The following is a 21,649-nucleotide window of genomic DNA, read 5'->3' as shown; positions in this document are numbered from 1 at the left end:
TTAGTATTCATGGAGGAGAAAAAAATTCTAGCACTTACTGCCCTATCTATAGTACATTTTCTGCCTTTTTTGAGATGGTCTCTTTGGTAAAGCTAATAACAACATCTTTCTAAATGTAGTCGCACTATCCAAATGCTGCCATCAGCAATGCTAACTAACCCTAGTAGCTAGCCCCTTCCCCAACTTGCTGGGCACAGTGCTTTGTAATACCTGTGCTCTTATCCTGGGCTTTAAAAGTCTTACAATTTTAAAAGTAACTTTTATTGGAATTTTCCTTTGTATACTAGTAGAAGTTTATGCATGTTTATTGTAGAAAACCTAGCAAAAGCATCCATACCAGAAAACTCATAGCTAAGTCACTCTAAGTCGCTCCCATATTTTGATATTTTAACCACCTCATATCTTTTATTTTTATTTAATATATTTTATTGATTTTTTACAGAGAGGAAGGGAGAGGGAGAGAGAGCTAGAAACATCGATGAGAGAGAAACATTGATCAGCTGCCTCTTGCACACCCCCCATCGGGGATGTGCCCGCAACCAAGGTACATGCCCTTGACTGGAATCAAACCTGGGACCCTTGAGTCCGCAGGCCGATGCTCTATCCACTGAGCCAAACTGGTTTCGGCAACCACCTCATATTTTGAGGGAGAAGGAGGTTTATACTGTTTTTACTACCTGCTTTTTCCAGAAAGCTACGTATAAAGTTCATATTACATAATAGGAACAGACTGTACAGAAGATATGCCCCCACTGCAGAAGGCAGGTGCTGCTCTGACGGATCATGAAAGGGCACCAGAAAGAGAGAGAGAAAGAGAGAGAGAGAGAGAGAGAGAGAGAGAGAGAGAGAGAGAGAGAGAGAGAGAGAGTCTGTGCACTGAATCCGGGTTTGAATTCTGCTCTTGCCCCTTGGCAGCTCTGTGACTTGGACAAGCTGCTTAAGCCTCGGAAGCCTCAGTTTCTCCATCAGTGAAAGGAGGACAGGTCTGCCCACCTCTCCAGGCTCTCTAAGACGGAAATGCTCTGATGCACAGACTGGCATCTGTTCCGTGAGTTTGAGTCTGATCCCCTCTGCCCGCCTGTCCGGCTTCCCTTTCCGTACTCGTCGCCCTGTGAGTGCTCCTGTCATTGACCTCCTGCAGTTTGTCGAACAGACCAGAACACCTCGTGCCTATTTCCTCATTATCTGTTACCCCTGAGGATGGGCACTGGGGCAGGAGGCAGAGGCAGGGAAAGATAAAGGACTCCAGTCAGAGCCTCCGCCCTGGAGGTTCTGGATATAAGAATATCTCTGTGAGAAAACTGCAGAGATGTTCTTCATCCTAAATGAGGTCTGTAGTTTAAAAAAAACACACACAAACGCCATTAATGTCTATAAAGGAAATAATTAGCTAAAAAAATGTTCATGACGCCTGGTGATTGTCATGACTCGTTCTCGGTCTTTCCCAGTTGTAGGGCTAGCTCAGCAGGAGATGTTTGTTTTTTATAGGAAGAACATTCGATGAGAGTGAGTCTATCAGGACTAAAATAGCATTTTACTTTTGCATAAATTTACATGTTTAGATAGTGTGCAAAGTGAGGAGGGACTGTGGAAAGGAAAAAAACTATTTTCTTCTGGCCTTTGAGGATGAAGGGGGGAAAAGAGAGAGAGCCGCACATATTGATGTGATTTGGGGCCTGAGAATGATTATGTTACATATGCCCACCAGATCTTCACTTTTCTGACAAACGAAATCTCTTCCTTTTTTAAACCCTTCATAGCTAGTTTGCGTTTTGGCACATTTCTACGTGTGCATTCTTTGTAGCTGATATTAACCACAGCCTAATCAGGGCAAGGGAGACGCTAAATACCTACTTTGTTGAAAAGTATAATTTTGAATCAGAGGTGTTTTTGTCTTATTTTAGTTTTAGTTTTAAGCTTGGATCTTTTAAACTGTATAAAGAATATATTTTTATTTCATTTAATTGTTTGATGAGGAAATATGCACAGGGTCTTCCGGCTTATCCAACCATCTGCAGAGGGTTCAGATGGCAGGGGAGCAGGGATTTCGGTCCCGTTTGCTGCTGCCAGTGCCCAGCAGACAGGAGACTCAGCGGATCTTCTTGGCATGACCAGCCCTAGCAACATCACAGAGAGTGGTAACAGGACCGCGAAAGCGGCTGCAGTCGGCACTTTGCACTTTCTGGGACAGTTTGAGGTCAAGATGTGGGTCAGACTGAACACAGCGGACAGTGATATAACTTACCTCCACTTCCTTAACACAGTGGAACAAGAGCGTCTCAGGAATCTGGGAAGGATGGTCAGAAACTGCCATCTGGGTCAGGACTTTCCAGCTGCCTAAGCTGTTTCTCTCTCTTCCCGCTTGCTTTCAGAGACCAGCCCACCCCAGGTCCTCCCGGGGTCTGTCTTCCAGAGTAAACAAATGGCATGTGTCTAACCCAAATCACAGTATTACTAACCTAATGGGACCTTTTAAACTGTTCTCCATTTATCTTTGCCCAAGGAACTCTGAACCAGTTTTGGACAGGTTGATGGAGATCTAATTTACCTACAGTAAACTTGACCCTGTTTAGGGCAGTTTAGACATAGGTACCGTCATGAGACCAGATCACAGTAAAAGTGGAGAGCATTTCCATCACTCCAGAAAGTCCCCCGTGTCCACGTGCCATTAATCCCTTCCTCCCGGCCCCAGTCCTGGCAACTCAGTATGAAATATCAATATATCCCTGCAGGTTTGTGTTTTCCCAGATGCCATACATGGAATCATACAGCACCTAGTCTTCTGTGCTTCTTTCGTAATGCTTTTGAGATTCATCCACGTTGTTGCATGGATCAGGAGCTCATTTCTTCAATTTTTATAATTTTTGAGCAATTTAGAAACCATCCTCTTTACCCCCTAAAAGTAAGTGTCTGACGCTTCCTGCCTGTTTGTTCAAAAGCTCCATGAGTGTCAGAGTGCTCATGAGACACAGGTGAAGAATTTTTATAACTCGGAAAATCTGAATAACAGGAAGGTACTGTGGATATGTAACTTTTTGAGTACATGTGGCAGTGTTTATGCATTATAAAGATTTTTTTTTTTCTTTCCCTGTGTGTTAAATAAAAATGTCAAAGCTATTTGGTCCCAATAGAGAATTTAATATAGCAGGTTTTAAAAGTGCTTCATAAATATCAAGTGTATATAGCAATCAAACTGGATAAAAATTGCTAGTTTATAAAAATTGATAGTTTGGCTCAGTGGACAGAGCATTGGCCACAGACAAAAGGGTCCTGGGTTTGATTCTGGTCAAGGACACATACTACCTCGTTTGCAGGCCCTGGTCGAGGCGCATGCAGGAGGCAACCAATTGATGTGTTTCTCTCACATCGATGTTTCTCTCTCTCTGTCTCTCCCTCCTCCCTTCCATTTTCTCTCTAATAAATAAATAAATTAATAATGGGGAAATATCCTAGGGTGAGGATTAACAACAACAACAAAAGACATTCAGATGAGGAAATCACAGAACACAAACTTACATTAATTTTCACAACCATGTTGTATAAGGAAAAAGACCCGAATAAATACTTCACCAAAGAGGACATATAGCTGGCCAATATACATATGAAAAGATGCTCAATGTCACTATCCTAGGAGAAATGCAAATTAAAATCACAATGAGATATCACCTCATACCTGTCAGATTGGCTATCATCAATAAATCAATAAACAAGTGCTGGCGAGGACGTGGTGAGAACGCAGATTGGTGCAGCCACTGTGGAAAACAGTATGGAGTTTCCTCAAAATATTAAAAATGGAACTGTTTATGACTCAGTGATTCTACTTCTGGGAATTTATCTGAAGAAACCCGTAACATAATCCAAAAGAATATATGCACTCCTATGTTCATTATAGCATTATTTACAATAACTAATATTTGGAAGCAGCCCCATTGTCCATCAGTAAGTAGATGAGTGGATTATAAAAGCCATGGTATGTTTACACAATGAAATACTACTCTGCTATAAAAAGGAAGAAAATTTTACCCTTTGGGACAGCATGGGTATACCTGGAGAACATTATGCTAAATGAAATAAGCAAGTTAAGGAAAGACAAATATCATCTGATTTCACTCAGATGTGGAATTTAATTAACAAACTGAACTACCAAGCAAAATAAAAACACTCAGAGAGAGCTCTGGTGGGGATTGGAGGGATTGAAAAAAAAAAAGAAAGAAAAAATTCATGGCATGGACAACAGTGTGGTGATTGCTGGGGAGTTGGGGAGCAGGTGGGGAAGAGGGCATAGAGGGGATAAATGGTGATGGAAAAAATTAATTTTTAAAAAGTACAGATTGATACCCTGTTTCCCCGAAAATAAGATGGTGTCTTATATTAATTTTTGCTCCCAAAGATGTGCTAGATCTTATTTTCAGGGGATGTCTTATTTTTCCATGCGCTAGGTCTTATTTTCAGAGGATGTCTAATTTTCGGATAAACACGGTAGTTACAAAATAGTTATGGAGATGTAAAGTATAGTATAAGAAAAATATTTAGTAGTATTGTAATAACTATGGTGCCAGGGGCATACTGAAACTTAGGAGGATCACTTTGTAAATTATATGATTGTCTAACCACTATGTTGTACACCTGAAAAAAATACAAAAAAATATGGAATGGCCAGGCAGGTAGGCTCAGTGGTTGAGCATTGACCTATAAACTAGGAGCTTGAGACAGATGGCCACAGTCCATACCTTTTGAGAGTATATTCCCTAAGTTAATGCTAGGATCACATGGTTCTTGAACACATGGTTCCATTCCCAATCAGGGCATATGCCCTGGTTGTGGGCTCGATCCCCAGTAGGGGTGGTGCAGGAGGCAGATGATTCTCTCTCACCATTGATGTTTCTATCTCTCCCTCCTTCTCCCTTCCTTTCTAAAGTAAATAAAAATATATTTTTTGAAATATTGAATATAAATTATAATTGAAAAAATGTTTAATTTTTTTAAAAACACCTTAATATTCAGAAAGTTAAATAAGCATTTTTTTGCATTCTGAAATATGTAATGAATGATGTAAAAAAAATATCCATGGAACCACCATTCTATCTTTTCAAAGTAGTAACATTTTGCCTTATGTTCTCCATTTCTTTTGAAAAAATAAAAATGTTCTGAATGTGGTGTTATCATTCTCCAGTATGATGTTACACTTTTATAGCCTATGTGCACATTCTTAAGTAAGTAATATTTAATATTACTTCACATGTTTTAAATTTTATGTAAATGCTATTATACTGTATATAACATCCAGGGACTTAATTTTTATGTTTAACAGAGTTTTATGTCTCTTAATAATATTGACTTGATATATGTAGCTCCATTTTATTAATTACCCATGCTTAGTTTTCTGTTGTAAGATATGCTGTGTAACATTGATTTTTCTCAAGATGGCATTAAAGCTTTGGCCAGTGTTTTGCCAGGAGAGTTTTGCAGCAGATCCTCGTAACTTTGCTCCTTGGCCCGTATGGAGAGCCCCTCTTGATCCTCTCTGTGGTCCACAAAGCAGCAGTGTTGGTATCATTTGGGAGCTTTCATTACATAAAAATAACTTTTTAATTTTTATTTGGGGGGCGGGGAGAGAGAAGAAGTACATGAACATAGTTTTAATGAGATTGTGGATAAATTTTTTCACTTCTGGATTTTCCTTTTGTGGTGGTGGTGATTTTATTTACTGCTTTTACAATGTAAAAAAGGAAATTTTAAATTTACTTAATAATCCAATTTATTACATTATGAATACACGTATAAGTGATTTTAAAATGTTTAAGTAAGTTGTTATGTCCATAGAGCTATTAAAAGGAACACAGCTGATCTGTTGTGCTAATATTCAATGACTTCCAAGATCTCTTGTTAAGGGAAAACAGAGATGCATAGGATAGTGTGTCTTAATTGTATCTAATTTTTACATTAAGAAGCATAAAAGGAGGAAGGGTTGATGACATATCCATATATAGTATATACACTTGAGTGACAGATTATTATGATCTCTGAATGCATAATAATCTGGCCACTAAGTGTTTAACCTATATAATAAAAGGCTAATATGCAAATTGTTCCCTCAACCAGGAGTTCAACCAGCAGGTAGTTCGGCCAACAGCCCATGTCCCCTTCCCCCTGGCCAGGCTGGCCGGACCCCACCCAAACATGAATTCATGCACCAGGCCTCTAATATATATCCTACCTAATAAAAGAGAAACATGCAAATTGACCACACCTTCGCTATGCCCACAAGCCCCACCCACAGCCAATCAGGGCAAGTATGCAAATTAACCCAACCAAAATGGCAGTTAATTTGCATATCGAGGCTAGAGTGAAGACTGAAGATGCATAGAAAGAAGCCAAGCAAGAAGGAAGAGAAGCAGGCAGGGCAGGGAGAAGAGAGGAAAGCAGGCAGGGCAGCGACTGCAGCAGGAAGCCCTATTGCAGGAATCTTCCTACAAGGGGCATCTAGTACACACACACACACACACACACACACACACACACACACACAGTGAGAGGCCAGATTATTATACATACAGAGATCATAATAATCTAGTCACTCAGTGTGGAAAGACACAGAAGAGGCTGGAACCATCCTGTCTCCCTTTCCAGGAACACAGAACGATTTAGGATCCCTCTGTTACTATTGCAGTAATAGGTATAATTAGGAGTGAGAGCTAGCCCTGGGACCTAACCATTTATAATAAATAAATCATCATTTATCACATAGTTTCTGTAGGAAAAGACCATCAGCATTTCAGCAACTGGCTTTACAAACCAGCACAAAGAACGAACCACAGTTTTTTCAGTTAAAGACTACCTATGTTGACGATACACACGATAAAGGCATTACGGTAACTGGGAAGAGTCCTGAGGGGCTGGAATGTGGGTGGAAGAGTGGGAGTTTATTGGAGAGCAAACAGACAGAGAGGGAGTAGGTAGTTTCTTTGTAGCTAAATCAAAGAGGCTCCTCCATTGTATTCTCAAATCTCAGCGAAGACCAGGCCTGAGCCGAGTCCAAAAATACATGATAAAACAAGGTGGAAAAAGAGGAGAATGGAAATTCAGGAGAGCCGTCAGGAAGGTTTCAGAGTTGAGGGCTGTTGTCTTGGCATCATGGCTAAAGTGTGAGTCATTTCTATCATCTGTTCAAGAGCCATGCGATCCTAGCATTAGCGAAGGGAATAGTACTCTCAGAAGGTAGGGATTGTCAGCCATCTGTCTCACTTGGTGAACAGGTTCATGATCCCACACCAGGTCTGTCCTTTCCAGCCTGATCCTTAGGTTTTCCTTTAAGAATATAGGAAATTACTCATCCTTTATTCTCCAGCCAAGTATCGGGGTTGGGGAGGGATGCAATTTATTTCCTAAGAGGTGCCTGCAGACAGGTTGCCTTTGAGAAGTTGAAAATAAAGAAGCAGATTAGTTTACCCATCTGTAATTCAAACAACCAGCAGAGGTATTTATCTGGTGAGCTACTTTGCTGCAAAGAATTGAATGAGCTCAGTTCATGATGCTCAGGTTCTGTTTGTGCTTTTACTGGCCAGCAGAAGAAAGAACCCTCCTTGTCCCCTGCTCTTCCTTCTGCACCCTGTGTAATGGGATAACCTCCCGTTCGTATCAACGTCACGAGCACAGAGGACTCTTCATTTCTTGGCTGGCGGCTCCCTGCCCGTCACATGCTCTCTGGTTTGAGTGGAGTCAGAGTTCCTGGTAGACCCCACTTAGCTGGGAAGAGGGCACGCTCTCTGTGGGGATTGTGCACGTGCTGCTGCTCTGTTGGGAACATGATTGGCATTGGTAGTGGGGATGTTGAGGGCAACATCAGGGACAACCAAGTTTCATTCTATGCTGTTCAGTGAAAATAAGCAATGGAAGGCTTGGAGTTGAGACTCATCCTGGATAGCGATGGGGTGCGAATACATCGATTTGTCCAGAGTAGAGAATTTGCATTGGGGATGATAGAAGTTAAGGAATAGAAAAAGCTCAGATGGGTTGAGTGGGATTGGGGGAAGAGGGCCTTGATTACCAGAATCAGTTAGAATTTATTCTCTGAATAATGGCGAGTCATTGCATGTTTTGTAGCATGGGAGTAACTTAATGCAAGCAGAATTTGCTGATTTAGTCTGGCAGTAAGATTTAGGGCATTGTCGAAACTGGTTTGGCTCAGTGGATAGAGCGTCGGCCTGTGGGCTGAGGGGTCCCAGGTTCGATTCCGGTTGCGGGCACATCCCCAGTGGGGGGTGTGCAGGAGGCAGCTGATCGATAAATCTATTTCATCGATGTTTCTAACTCTCTATCCCTCTCTCTTCTTCTCTGTAAAAAAATCAATTAAAAAAAAAGTTTTAGGGCATAGCAGAGACAGCCTAACTGAATAACGGGATGTTATTGCAGCAGGTCAGACGTGAGTAGATGAGAACCTGGGTCAGGATGGTGGCAGAGAGAACTGATTAAAGCAGGCATGTCAAACTCCCGGCCTGCGGGCTGCATGCGGTCCCACAACAAATAACTTTTGTGGCCCAGCCAATATAATGTATGTAAGAAACATTTTAATAAAACTTTCGTAACTTAATTTTTACAATATCCTGTTATACATAATTATCAATAACGAACTACAACAGTTGCTAATGACTGGTTACTATAATCGTGTTGCATTCATTTCCCTTACACGCCTTACGCACAAGCACACTATTTCTCTCCACTAATACTAGCAGCAAATATTTTAGCCGATTGCCATGTCATTAGTCTTGGACTTACTTGTTTGGTGTGCACAACAGGAAATATTTTGCTTTCGGAGAAAAAGAAAAATAGGTTTATTTGAGTTACGCTTATTAGTTTGTGCATTTATTCAGTGTCTGATAAGTTAATGTTCAAGAAAAGATTACTTTTTATTTAAATGTTTTATTATTTTATGTTAATGATTACCCACTTATTTTAGCCCTTTCTATTCAGCAGGTGTCTATGAAAATAAACCTACATTTCTATGAAAATTGAAGCTTTTGTTTTTTTTTGTGGCCCACATAAACTTAAACCTTGTTTATTTGGCCTGTGTTAGCTTTTGAGTTTGACATGCTTGGATTAAAGAGACAGTCAAAGAATGAAAAAGAAAAAAAAGAACACTAACCAGGCATGGAGAGTGAGAATGAAAAAGTAAATTGACAGGTATCAGTCTTGGAAAAACTGTGTCATTACATCTAATAGGGAATAGATATCAGCTTTGCTTTAAAGATTTATGCCTTTAACATAGAGGGTTAAAGGCAACCAGGAAGACAGTTATCAAGGCAATTAAATTTCAGATAATTGTGCCTAGTTAGCAGCTTCACATATTAGAGGTCTGTAGGTTGGAGGTGGCGAGTATCAAGACAAATGGGAATTGAGCAAAGACTTTTCTTTGCGATTTAGAAGTCATTGGTGACTCAGAAGTGCAGTTTGAGTAGAATGGTGAGATTAGGAGTGATTTGGGGGTTAAGCAGAGAACAGTCCTGAGATGATGGAGAGAAGACATATAGACAGGCCATTTGCCTCTGAAGTTTAACAATGAAAGGAAGCAGAGAAATGAAATGAATAGCAGCAACTTTACAGAAAACCAAAACTTGTAGTTCGGCTAAGAAATGGTGTGTGTGTGTGTGTGTGTGTGTGTGTGTGTGTGTGTATAGAGGAATAGTAGAAATTATAAAATCCGGTGGTAGGGTGGGGTCAGTAGGGGTGGATTTCAACCATTGGGCCTGACTTGCATGTATAAGATGTTTCTACAGACTAATGGCTTACACTTCCCTCCTTTTTGATACAGTCACAAAGTATTTTTTAAAAAAATACATTTTATTGATTTTTTACAGAGAGGAAGGGAGAGAGAGAGCGAGCTAGAAACATCGATGAGAGAGAAACATCGACCAGCTGCCTCTTGCACACCCCCTACCGGGGATGTGCCCGCAACCAATGTACATGCCTTTGCCCGGAATCGAACCTGGGACCCTTCAGTCTGCAGACCAATGCTCTACCATTGAGCCAAACCGGCTTTGGCTGCAGTCACAAAGTATTAAGTGGACCTTTTGCACTTACATGGTCCCAGAACTGTTGGGTAAGAGGTTGGGGAGGCGGGGATGAAAGAACAGAGTTTTGCTCCTCTTCTCACTAGTGCATGGAAGTAGAGGAGAATGGGAAGGAGGTAATTTATGTTTGTTTGTTTGTTTGTTTGTTTGTCTTCAACTTCACAGTATAATTTCACATCCAGCCAAAACTGGAATATGGGTCTCCTGGCCCAAAGTCCAGACCATTTCTGCTCCCTGCTGTCAGGTTGGGCGCCTTAGAGGAGGGAGGGAGGACTACTCGGGTTCTGCTGTTCACTGACAGCCACCAAGACCAGCGTCAGGGCCCCTCCTGCCAGTTGCCGTTGGGAACAGGCTGGGAACACAGTGCTCAGGGTGACCATGCTGTGTCGGTCTGCAAAGCCTAAGTCACCCAGATGGAAACCCAACTCCAGCTGGCCAGCCCCGCAGGCAGCACAGTTCCTACTCCAGACAGAAACCTTCTGAGTGATGCAGCTGTAGTTTCTGTTACAGTCTGTTCTCAAGTGGCAGGTCACAGGCATCATGACTTGCAGAAGTAAGTGAATCCCTGAGACGTGGTCCTGACACCCGGTCTTCCTGACTGCTGGACCGACAGCTTGAAATCCAGGAAACGGATTCCTAGCGCCTGGTTGTAGCGTGGGCCCACAGACAGCAGGGGCTGTGAAGCATCCCCTATGTGGCCGTGGCAAATGGGGAGAATCCACTTTTTAACTTTTTCCCCTGAATATGCATGCTCTGGGCCCACGGAAGGGTCACGTTCTTCCCTCTCCTTCTCCTTCTACTTACCGTCAGTGTCCAAGCATAGGTGGCCCCATTGTTGCCGGTTGTGTTCTTGTGTCAGAAATAAGTGCCCAGATAGTTATGCTTGATTGACAGACAATCTTAACATTTCCAGTGTTCTGTAAAGTTCCCCCTGAGCATCTGAGAAAAGAAGAACAGAGATGGGGTGAAGTGGTCAGCCTGGGACAAGTTGTAAATCGCTACCTCAGCAGTAAGTGAGCTTCCGTGAAGCTAGTTTAGCTGAGCTGACACCTTGCTGGGAGTCATGAAACTTACCTGGGGCTTCCCCAGGCCTCTTTTGTCTAAATGGGAAGAAATTTGAAAGAGTGAAACCAGGTTTCAGACCCGGAACAGTCAGTTCTCATTGTTCCTAGATGCTATACTTGCCAGTGTGCCTGCTGGCTAAATTTATTTATAACCCTAAAATCAGTGCTTGTAACACTATTTATTTGTTTGTTGCTTTAAAGGTGTTTGTTAAGGAGTGACTAACTGTGGATTTGACACTTTGGATCATGAAAAGTCAACTGCGGTCACATTTCCTCTCTGCTGTTACTGGGCCGGAAAGACCACTGAGAGAGCATCTCTGGGCACTGCTACAGAGCAGAGATCAGAGCTGGCCAGCTCGGAGTTCTGGAGCAGCCTCCCTTTGGCTTCTGCGCCCAGAACTCTCTCCCCAGTGAGCACTGAGGGAAAGCGATGGCCGCTGGAGAGATGGCGGTCATTCAGACAGTGGTCTTTGTATTAATTGCAGTGTGTAACTCTACTTGAAGTCCCAGTGGCAGCCACACATAGATTGTGGGAAATTGTTTGGCAGTTTCTTATAATGTTAAATGCTTTCCATCCTATAACCTAGCAGTTCCACACGCAAGTATTTACCCAAGAGAAATAAAAACATATGTTCACACGTAGACTTGTACGAAAATATTTATAATGGCTTTGTTTATAATAGACCTGAAATGGAAACAACCAAATCCCCATCCACAGAAGAATATGTAGTAAGTTGTGCTATTTTAATACAAGGGACTATATATTGCTCAGGAATAAAGAGTAGTAAAGTATTTATACACTCAATAGTGTATTGAGACACGCTGAGTGAATAAAGCCAGACAAAAAACATACTAATGGTATGTGAGCCCGTTTGCATGAAGCTCAGGAACAGGAAAAATTAGTCTATGGAAATAGAAATGAGAACAGTGGTTATCTTTGAGATTTTGGGATTTACCAAAGGGAGCATGAGGGAACTTTCTGGAGTGATGGAAATGCTCTATATTTTTATTTTGTTGGAGGTTACACAGTTGGGTTTCTTTAATAAAATGTATCAAGTTGACCCTAGCTGGTTTGACTCAGTGGATAGAGTGTCAGCCTATGGACTGAAGGGTCCTAGGTTGGATTCCCATCAAGGACACATGCCCAGGGTTTTGGGCTCGATTCCCAGTAGGGGGCGTGCAGGAGGCAGCCAATCAGTGATTCTCTCTCATCATTGATGTTTCTCTCTCTCTCTCTCTTCCTCTCCCTTCCTTTCTGAAATCAATAAAAATGTATTTTAAAAACAAACAAAAAACTTATCAAATTGTACATTTAAGAGCAGTATGTATTTTACAGTCAATTTCTCAATTTAAAAAATGATACTATTTTTGTAATTTTTTATGAATCTAATCTATATTATTTTAAAATCATAAGTTCAAAAAAGTACACTATGATTTCCATTTGTTTAAATATCTGGGGGTATACTTTATGACCCATATTTGGTTAATTTCTATAAATGTTTCATCTACAACCTTAAAAAAATGTGTAGCACCAGTGTTGGGTACAGTATTCTATATGCATAACTACAGTTGAGTTTGTTAATTATGTTATTCAAATCTTTTGTATCCCTAATTAATTTTTGGCTTGTTCTGTGAGTTTAAATATTTTGCAACCTTTATAATTTTGAACATATTAATTATAGTTATACTACAGGCCTGGTGCCCAAACTTTATGCATGGTTGGGAGGGATCCCCTCAGCCTGGCCTGCATCCTCTTGCAATTTGGGACCCCTCTGGGGATGTTGGGCCTAAATAAGCAGTCGGACATCCCTCTCACAATCAAGGACACTGCATGCACCAGTAACCACACTTTTCATACAGGTGAAAGGCATCTTGCTATTGTATGGGCAGATACATTTTTTTGCCCTGATTATGAAAAGGAGTACATAACCTGATCCTTCTGAGACAGAAGTACCATTTTCCCCATCTTATGGGTGGAAAAACTGAAGCAGAGAGAAGTTAAGTAATTGGCTTTGTCACACAGTTATAAGTGTCAGAATCAGAGCTGAGCACAAAATGTGCAAGCCAGAGTCCATGCATGTTATCACTGCATCATCTTGTTTTTTTAGTGTTAGAGTAGCCATGCCAGATTTTAATTTTTAAATCTAAAAGACTGTTCCCAATTTATAGGGTAGGGTCCCTAGGCCTGGCCAGCGATCAGGGCCATCTGTGGGGTGACCAGCAGACAGGGAGATTGGGGCCCCCCCAGGCACCCACCTTGGCTGGTGGCCTGGCGCTGCCCACTGGCTGGCCCCGACCCTTTGATTGCCATTGCAGGTCGCCTCCCTCTCAGTGCACGTCATAGTGATTGGTCATTCCACTGTTCGGTCGTTCTGCCATTTGGTCAATTTGCATATTGGGGTTTTTATTATATAGGATTAAAGACCATGTCTTATGACTCTATTTGGGTCATGCTTGGGCCTTTCTATTGTCTCTTTTTTTTTCTTGAATCCATGCCCTGGAATGCCTAGCAATTGTTGATTGAATGCAGACATTTGTTTAAAGAGTCATAAACACTGTAGATGATGGTCTCTTTCTCCAGAGGCTATAATACTTTTGCGTCTGAGAGGCAGTGAGGGTAGGGCAGACCACACTAATCAGACAAGGAACCGAACTGATTTAAGACTCAGTTCCCGTATTATTTTAGGCTCTCGTGGTAGGAGGAGCCCTTCAGGGGTTCTAAGGAAATGTCCCTGGCTTTTCTCTTTTAGGGGGGCTCGGAACTCCAAATTAATTCCTCCAACATCATGAAACTGTCCAAAGCTCCATTTCATTCCCAGACGTGTTGGTGCTGCTTTCTGCTTGGCTTACCTCGCTTCTCAATTAGCAAATGCTGAGAGAGGCAGAATGTCCAGCTCACTTCTCTGCATGTCCCTTCTCTTTGGGACTCCCTTGGTCTGCCAAAGGGTCGGCTCACTTCCTGGGCCTCTGCACAGCTGCTCTCTGCTTGGCTCCTCGGCAGTTCTGCGCCAGGCCTCTTAGAGATCAGTGGGTGTCCGGAGAAGAAAAGTGGTACCAGGTGTTAGCTCAGTTTTATTTCTCTCCTCCCTAAGTTCTTGGCTACCTTGGTGTAGCACTCCAGTATTTTAAACAGGTTTTAAACATCAACCATATCCAGCTTTTCCAGTTGTGTTCAGTGGGAAGGTGGTCTGATACAGGCTGGTCCCTCAGAGCCAGACCTGGGAATTCTTCTGTAAACTCACACAGGGCTCTCCCCACAAAGGCCGACAACCATTGTCATCCTGAGGTTAGAAGCCATTTCCTCCTGTATCGTTGCCCCAGAAAGTTATCTTCTTCTCCTGGGTTTTGCAAAGGCAGAATGTGCTTCTGTACGTCAGCCATTCCCACCTCCATCCGGTGACAGTCTCCCGTCCTGACGTCGGGGTTGGCATCCTGGCATGTTTGGAAGGATTATGCATACCCTACCCAGAGGGAACTTATTAGCCTAGTTCAGTGGTTGGCAAACTGCGGCTCGAGAGCCCCGGTTTGCCGCTCTGTTGACTAATGAGTTTGCCGACCACTGCTAGACTCAATGTTACCATGTAGTTGGAAGCTGTGAGGATTAGGCAGTTGTGGCATATTGTGTGCAAAGAGGTAAAGGGTAGTATATGACAGTGGTTGGCAAACTCATTAGTCAACAGAGCGGCAAACCACAGCTCGTGAGCCACATGTGGCTCGTGAGCCCGTTTGCTGACCACTGGCCTAGTTAACTCTGTGACCAGCGTTTGAATAAAAAGGTGCCTTTGATATCTCTAGGACAAGAAATAATCGAATGATTACTGCCTTCACTTCTGCTGGGCTGAATAAGTGTCTGATAGCTCCTTGAATTTTAGCTCAATTGCCATGAAGAATAAATGTGAGAATTCTGTAAAGAAGGAAGGAAGCTCAGTATTCATGGGTATATTTTGTTTCAGTCCCTTTAAAAGTTGAGACAGTTGCTGAAAACCAGTTTGGCTCAGTGGATAGAGCATCTGCCTGCGGACTGAAAGGCCCCGGGTTCAATTCCGGTCAAAGGCATGTACATTGGTTGTTGGCACATCCCCAGTGGGGGGGGGGGGGTGGGGGTGCAGGAGGCAGCTGATGGGTGTTTCTCTCTCATCGATGTTTCTAACTCTCTATCTCTCTCCCTTCCTCTCTGTAAAAAATCAATAAAATATATATATATTTTAAAGTGGAGATAGTTAATAATAAATGTTATTAAGGCACTAAAAGAAATTTTATCTAAGGAACACACATTTAAGGCACATTAAATTTAATTGGAAGTCTCAGCAAAAAAAAAACAAAAAAACTCTTTTAACTTGCCAAAGAATGGAAAAGAGATTCATGTTGAAGGCATTCCCAGAGAGAACTGAAGATATAAAACTCTTGCTGAACTGAGTTTTTTTTTTGTGTGTGTGTGTTTTTTCTGAACAGTTCACAAGGGTGGTGATTCCCAGGCTTTCTCGAAATGTACCTCATTTTCTGGCCCACTGACCACTGAAGGTGAATTCTCCTTTTAACAAGAAGAAAAGTTTGGTGGAGAACTGCCCAACAAGGAAAGGACGTGTGGCTGTTACGGTAGGTAAATCATTTGTTTAGAGTAGGGGTGTCGAACTCAATCAGAGAAGGGGCCAAAATCTAAAATCCAGCCTAAATCGCGGGCCGAATGGTTTACTGAACAGTCATAAACTGACAATGTCATAAACTGACAGCGGAGTGCAGTGATGACAGCGCGGTGCGGGCCACATTGTAAGGCCTGGCCGGCCGGATTTGGCCCGCGGGCCTTGTGTTTGACACATGTGGTTTAGAGGATGGGGAAGGAAGAGAAGTAACTTGTAGAGAAAATATTAAAGAGCATTTCCTTACTGTGAGTGGGACTCCAGAAATGGGTAGTACACATTTCACTAAATACCAAGTTCAAAGGTCCTTATTGCCCTAGCCGGTTTGGCTCAGTGGATAGAGCGTTGGCCTGTAGACTAAAGGGTCCCTGGTTCGATTCCAGTCACATGCCTGGGTTGTGGGCTTGGTTGTTATAGCAGGCATTGGTTAATTAAAAATAAATCATGTATTTTTTAAAACCCTTGTTGAGCACATATTATGACATGGGTACTGATCTGGATGTGTGTTCCCTCACAGAGGTTATGTTGTAGCATGGAGGGAGGTAGATAGTAAATAATGCACATGCTAAAGAAATAAGTAAAATGTTAGGATATTAGAAGCCAATAAGAACATAGAACAAAGAAAAAGTAGAGCTGAGTAAGGTGCTGGGTGGGGCAGGAGTACAAATCGGGGTTTCAAAAGGAGTGGCCAGGGTTGGCCTCGTTGGGGAAAGACGGGAGGTCAGGGATTGGCCCTGGGCGGGGTCCGGCAGAAGCAGCAGCTGATGCAGAGGCTCTAAGGAAAGTCAGACCGAAGGCCCGTGTTCTGGAGCGGGTTACACGGGAAGGCGAGTGTCAGGAGGTGAGTGTGGGGAGGCAGTGCTGGCTCTCGAGGGAATAACGTCATTTCCTAGTTTAGAGAAGTAAGAAAAGTTACCTTGGTTTCTTTCTGTCTGCCTGGTTTGTTCTTAGTGTGTTTCCTCTGCAATTAAAACACACGAGTGTGCACGCACACTAAATTACAAAAGGAGCACTGTGTTAGTGTTTCTCCAAGTACCACAAACTGGAGGAGCTTAAGACAACAGAAATGCATTGTCTCACAGTTCTGCAGGCTCCAAGTACAACAAACAGCAAGGTAGGGCCATGCTCCCTCTGAGACGCGTAGGGAGGAGTCCTTCCTTGCCTCTTCCTGGCGTCTGGTGGTGGCCAGCAGTCCTCGGCGGGCCTTGGTTTGCAGCTGCATCCCTCCAGGACATCATCCGTGTGTGCGTGCGTGCGTGCGTGTGTGTGTGTGCGCGTGTGTGTGTCTTCACATGGCCATCTTCCCTCTTCTCATAAAGACACCAGGCATACAGGTTGAAGGGCCCACCCTCTTTCAGTATGACCTCACTTCACCTCTTCCACCTGCAACAACCCTGTAGGTACTGGGAGTTAGGATTCTGGTATATATTTTGGGGGGCGGGAGCGGGAGGGGGGAGACACAGCCCAGTGCCTAACAGCCACCTTACATAGGAAACAACACGCATTACTATTTCCATCTCGCAGGTGGAGACACAGGCTCAGACGCTTAAAGGACAGCCCAAGGTCAGAGTCAGGAAGCAGAAGAGCCAGGCCAGGCAGTGTTACCTGCTCCTGCGCCGCTGAGGGAGCGTGAGGGTGAGGGGCAGGCCCTGCACACCACAACTCGGCGGTCCCCGTCCGCCTCACACAGCCTGAGCCCAGCAGAGCTCAGAACCGGTGCTCTGTGTCAGCTGCCTTTAAAAGGGAAACGGATGGTCCCTCTATTTTACTGCCCCCTGCCATTTTACTTTTCATCCCATGGCATGGCAATCATGGGAAACAGATGCTTTTTCCCTGCTTCAGGGATTTTTCCAGGGAAGTGATACTGCCGTGTCTGTGGCGTGTGAGCATTTTGTGACAGGACCACATGGTTTGTTTGTTTTTCTCACATGACACGGGGAAAGGAAATATATATATGGCTTTGAGTCAGTTGGAATACAGCAGTAGAAATAGGGATTTTGGAAGCATTGACTATGTGTTTTGCTTTTTCATTATATTTACCAATTCCTTCTTAACAGGGCATCTGTCCAGCTATTAGTGAGCCTGAAATCAACACGAGAGCCCGGTTTTAGACTTAGTCTTGAGGTGTACACCCGAGGAAAGGAAGGACCCACAAAAGCACACGGAACTCTTTGCCATGAGGTGCAGCGGCGTCCGCCATCCCTGGGCCAGGGGGAGAGTGGGCACAGCCCCCAAAGCTGTGCCCCAGAGGAACGTCAGAATCCCCGTCAAGTCCTAAGTCCGGGAGACGATGAGACAAAACAGAGGTTGGGGAAAAATGTCCTAAGGTTAAAACTGGAAAGATCAGAGCTCGAGGAAGAGGCAGTGTGCGGGATACATTGAATGGTTCTACTCACTGGGGAGAAGGTTGGGGGACCTGCCTGTCCTTGGGCCTGACTGTGAAGTGTGGGGGTTGGGTGAAAGGTGTTGGGTAAAACCTGGCCAGTCCCCTACCAGCTTTGCCTAGACACGGTTGTTAGGCATTTTTGTTGTTACATAGTCTTATCGTTTCTTTTCAAGGTCCCTTCTTCTTATCTCTGTTCGCAATGTGTTTTTATCCCCCCTGAGTTCTTGGGCTTCTCTTTCCACTTAACGCCTGGCGGCTTTGGATCTGTGTGTTGGAGCAAATGTTCTTTAGTATCAAAAGGAAGGGGCGGGGGCGGGGGGGGGGGTGCGGAAGCTGCCTCTCTTCCAAAGATGCTTCTGCTCTTTGTTGAAATCGATTTTTTTTTTTTTAATCCTGAAAGTGTGTGGAAAGAGCAAAGCCTTTATATTTTTCTACTGAATTAAAGGCTTTAATTTTCCTACTGGATTAAAAGACCTCCGCTCTTTCTATTGTCTGAGGTCACCATCCCTCCTGAGAACATGGCTGGATCCCAAGAGCCTGCCCGGGGCTCAGAGGCTAGTGAACACAGATGTACGCTATCGGCTTTCGATTATCTGGCCGGCACTTCGCAGCTGCAGGTAAACCGGCGGGGCTGCTGCGGATGGTGATTGGCCCAGCAAGTCAGGGGTCACTGGCTTGAATTGCTTCCCAGCTGCACAGATTTGGGGAAATACCAGGCTTTTCAAGGAAAGACCAAAGGTGACAAATATAGAACTTAGAAATCCATTTAATCCCTCTCATCACTGTGGAATAGGAATAAAATCCTCCTTATCTCCCCATAGTGGTAGACTGCTGAGCAGTGAGAAATAGTGAGGGCTTTAGGTAGAAATCGATATAAAATATGTGTTAATTATTTTTGTCCAGGTAACATTCATATAACATGAAGGTAACCATTTTTTTAATTATATTTTATTGATTTTTTACAGAGAAGAGGAGAGAGGGATAGAGAGCTAGAAACGTCGATGAGAGAGAAACATCTACCAGCTGCCTCTTGTACACCCCCTACTGGGGATGTGCCCGCAATACATGCCCTTGACCGGAATCGAACCTGGGACCCTTCAGTCCGCAGCAGACCGAGGCTCTACCACTGAGCCAAACCTGTTTCGGCTGAAGGTAACCATTTTAAAGTTGAACAATTCATGGGCATTTAGTACATTCATAATGTTGCACAACCACCACCTCCATCTCATCCCAAAACATTTTCGTCAACCCCAAATAGAACACCATGTCCACTAAGCAGTTCTTCTTCCCCTCAAGGACCCTGCCCACCACCCGTCTGCTTTCTGTCTCTATGGATTCTCCTGCCCTAGCCATCTATAATAATCTATAATAATAAAAGCGTAATATGCTAATTAGTCCGGACGTCCTTCTGGATGACCTTCTGGACGAAGCGGGGGCTGCGAGGGAAGCCCGGGTCCAGGGGCCAGAGGGGAGCCGGTGCTGGCAGTCAGGGGAAGGAAGGCCTGCTCTTGCACAAATTTCGTGCATCCGGCCTCTAGTTTCATATAAATGGAATCAGACACTCTCTGACTCCCTGCGCTTGGTGAGGCATTTATTTTTAATTACACGTCACGTATGTTTTCAGTCTGGGTGCTGTGGGGACGTTCACGTCTCTCTCGTTAAAGCCTCCCAACAAGAAACCTGCTTCAGGAATACCTGCTTCGGGTTTGTTGCTGGTGGGTTTCTCTTCAGGAGACAGACAGCAGTTTAGAATGGAGTCCTTAGTTTGCAAGGATCTAAAGAATTCTTCTTCACCTAGCTTCATTTCCGTCCTGAGACCCAACCTCCTCCAGCACCTTCTCCCCCCACCTCCAGGTTATGTCATTGCCTAGTGGTCGGAACACTAGTTTATGCTATCATCCAAATGAACCTGTAATTGATATTTTGGCATTGGGATAGCCAGAGATTATATTGCTAGCAGAAGCAACAAAGCATAACCCCGCCCGCCCCCCCCCCCCCCTCGGGCCAGGGGAGTTAAATGATACCAACCGTCGAAGATGAAAATTTGAGAAATACTTTATACTCTCATCTCTTGGGGAGGCCGATCGTCCCCCCTCGTCTCTTCCCTCCCCGGTGAAATAGAGGCTGCTCAGGGAGGGCTCTGGGATGCAGACAGCAGAGGCACTGAAATGAGATCCCTCTTTCCACCTGCCAGACGTAACCCAAGACGAGCGGCACAGATGAAGCTGGCAGAGGAACAGGGAACTGGATGGCAAACCAGGTTGTGAAGGGACCGAAATGCTAGTTAAAACCGTTTGCAGGAGCAAAAGAGCCTGCGGGTCTAATAATGCAAAGCTCGAGAAGAAAGGGGGTGCCCTGCTAGTGGTGTCGGCCAGGGCGGCCTCTGTGAGTCTCTCCGGGACCCGCCCCCCCCGGAGTGTTCTGAGCAGGTGCTGTGGATGGCAGTAAATACAGGGCACACTGTGGCCCGTCTCCCTCCCATGGCGGTGATCAGGTACCCTGTTACGTGCTAGGTGTGGCTTAATCACCAACTACCTGCTCCCAGATGCCTCTCCCAGGAGCCTGAAAATAGCACCTTTCGGGTAATTACTGGGTTTGACAACATGGAGTGGAGGAGATGGGGTGGGGCCTTTTTTATTCTTTTCCCCTCTCTCCCTCCTTCTTTCATCTCTCCCTCTCTCCATTAGTATGTATGGAGCTTGTTATGTGCCAGACGCCTTGCTAAAGGTTAAGAATATGCAACAAGACCCTGCCATCCTTGGCCTGGCTGTCAGGGCTCAGTGGTTGAGCACTGACCTATGAACCAGGAGGTCAAGGTTCGATTCCTGGGCAGGGCACATGGCTGGGTTGCGAGCTCCATCCCCAGTATGGGGCGTGCAGGAGGCAGCCGATCCATGGTCTCTCTCATCATTGATGTTTCTATCTCTCTCTCCCTCTCCCTCCCTCTCAGAAGTCAGTATATATAAAGCCATCTGGGGTTCGTGGTCAGGCCCTCTTTCCCATGCTCCGTCCAGCTGCGTTGTGTTTTCCTGCTATCACGGTGAGCTGTAGTTGTGTATTTGTCTGACTCCCAGAGTAGAAAGTGGCTTCCGAAGGCCAGAGTTGGATCTAGCTTTGCCCTAGCAGCAGAACTTCATGGAGTTGAATTCGGATATGTAAACAGATAACCGGATAAAATGTGATGAGTGATATTTGAGAGAGTTTCACGCAGAGCGCCGGGAAGCACGAGGGGCAGAGTCAGTGCTGCCACCGGGAGCCAGGGCCTCCCGGAGCTGTCATCTGAGCCGTCCTGAAAGATGAGAACGTGTTTGCCAGACAAGCAAGGGGGGCGCAAATCTTGAGGTCACACCTCCACGAATGGTTTTTTCTTTGATCTTCTAAATCCTGCCTTTCCTTTCTTTAATGAAACTCCGGGAAATAACTGCTTGATTCGCCGGTAGCTGTGGCTCAAGCCCAGGGGACAGGACAGGCAACTCCTCTGAAAGTCATAGCTTT

At 44.2% G+C, this 21,649-nt stretch overlaps 1 protein-coding gene across 1 annotated transcript in view; it reads left to right on the top strand.

The window, feature by feature from the left end:
• Positions 1–21,649, top strand: part of CRACD (capping protein inhibiting regulator of actin dynamics) — a 169,699-nt gene that overhangs the window by 45,660 nt on the left and 102,390 nt on the right. Inside the window, exon 3 of the mRNA XM_084899141.1 lies at positions 15,584–15,727. The gene's annotated coding sequence lies outside the window, so the exon portion shown is untranslated. The remainder of the gene's footprint in view (positions 1–15,583; positions 15,728–21,649) is intronic.

The sequence above is a fragment of the Pipistrellus hanaki genome (genome assembly GCF_964339955.1).
Source record: "Pipistrellus hanaki genome assembly, chromosome: 1".
In the NCBI taxonomy this organism is placed as follows: domain Eukaryota; kingdom Metazoa; phylum Chordata; class Mammalia; order Chiroptera; family Vespertilionidae; genus Pipistrellus; species Pipistrellus hanaki.
Note: the sequence above shows the minus strand (reverse complement) of the source record. Positions and strands in the feature narration are given on the sequence as shown.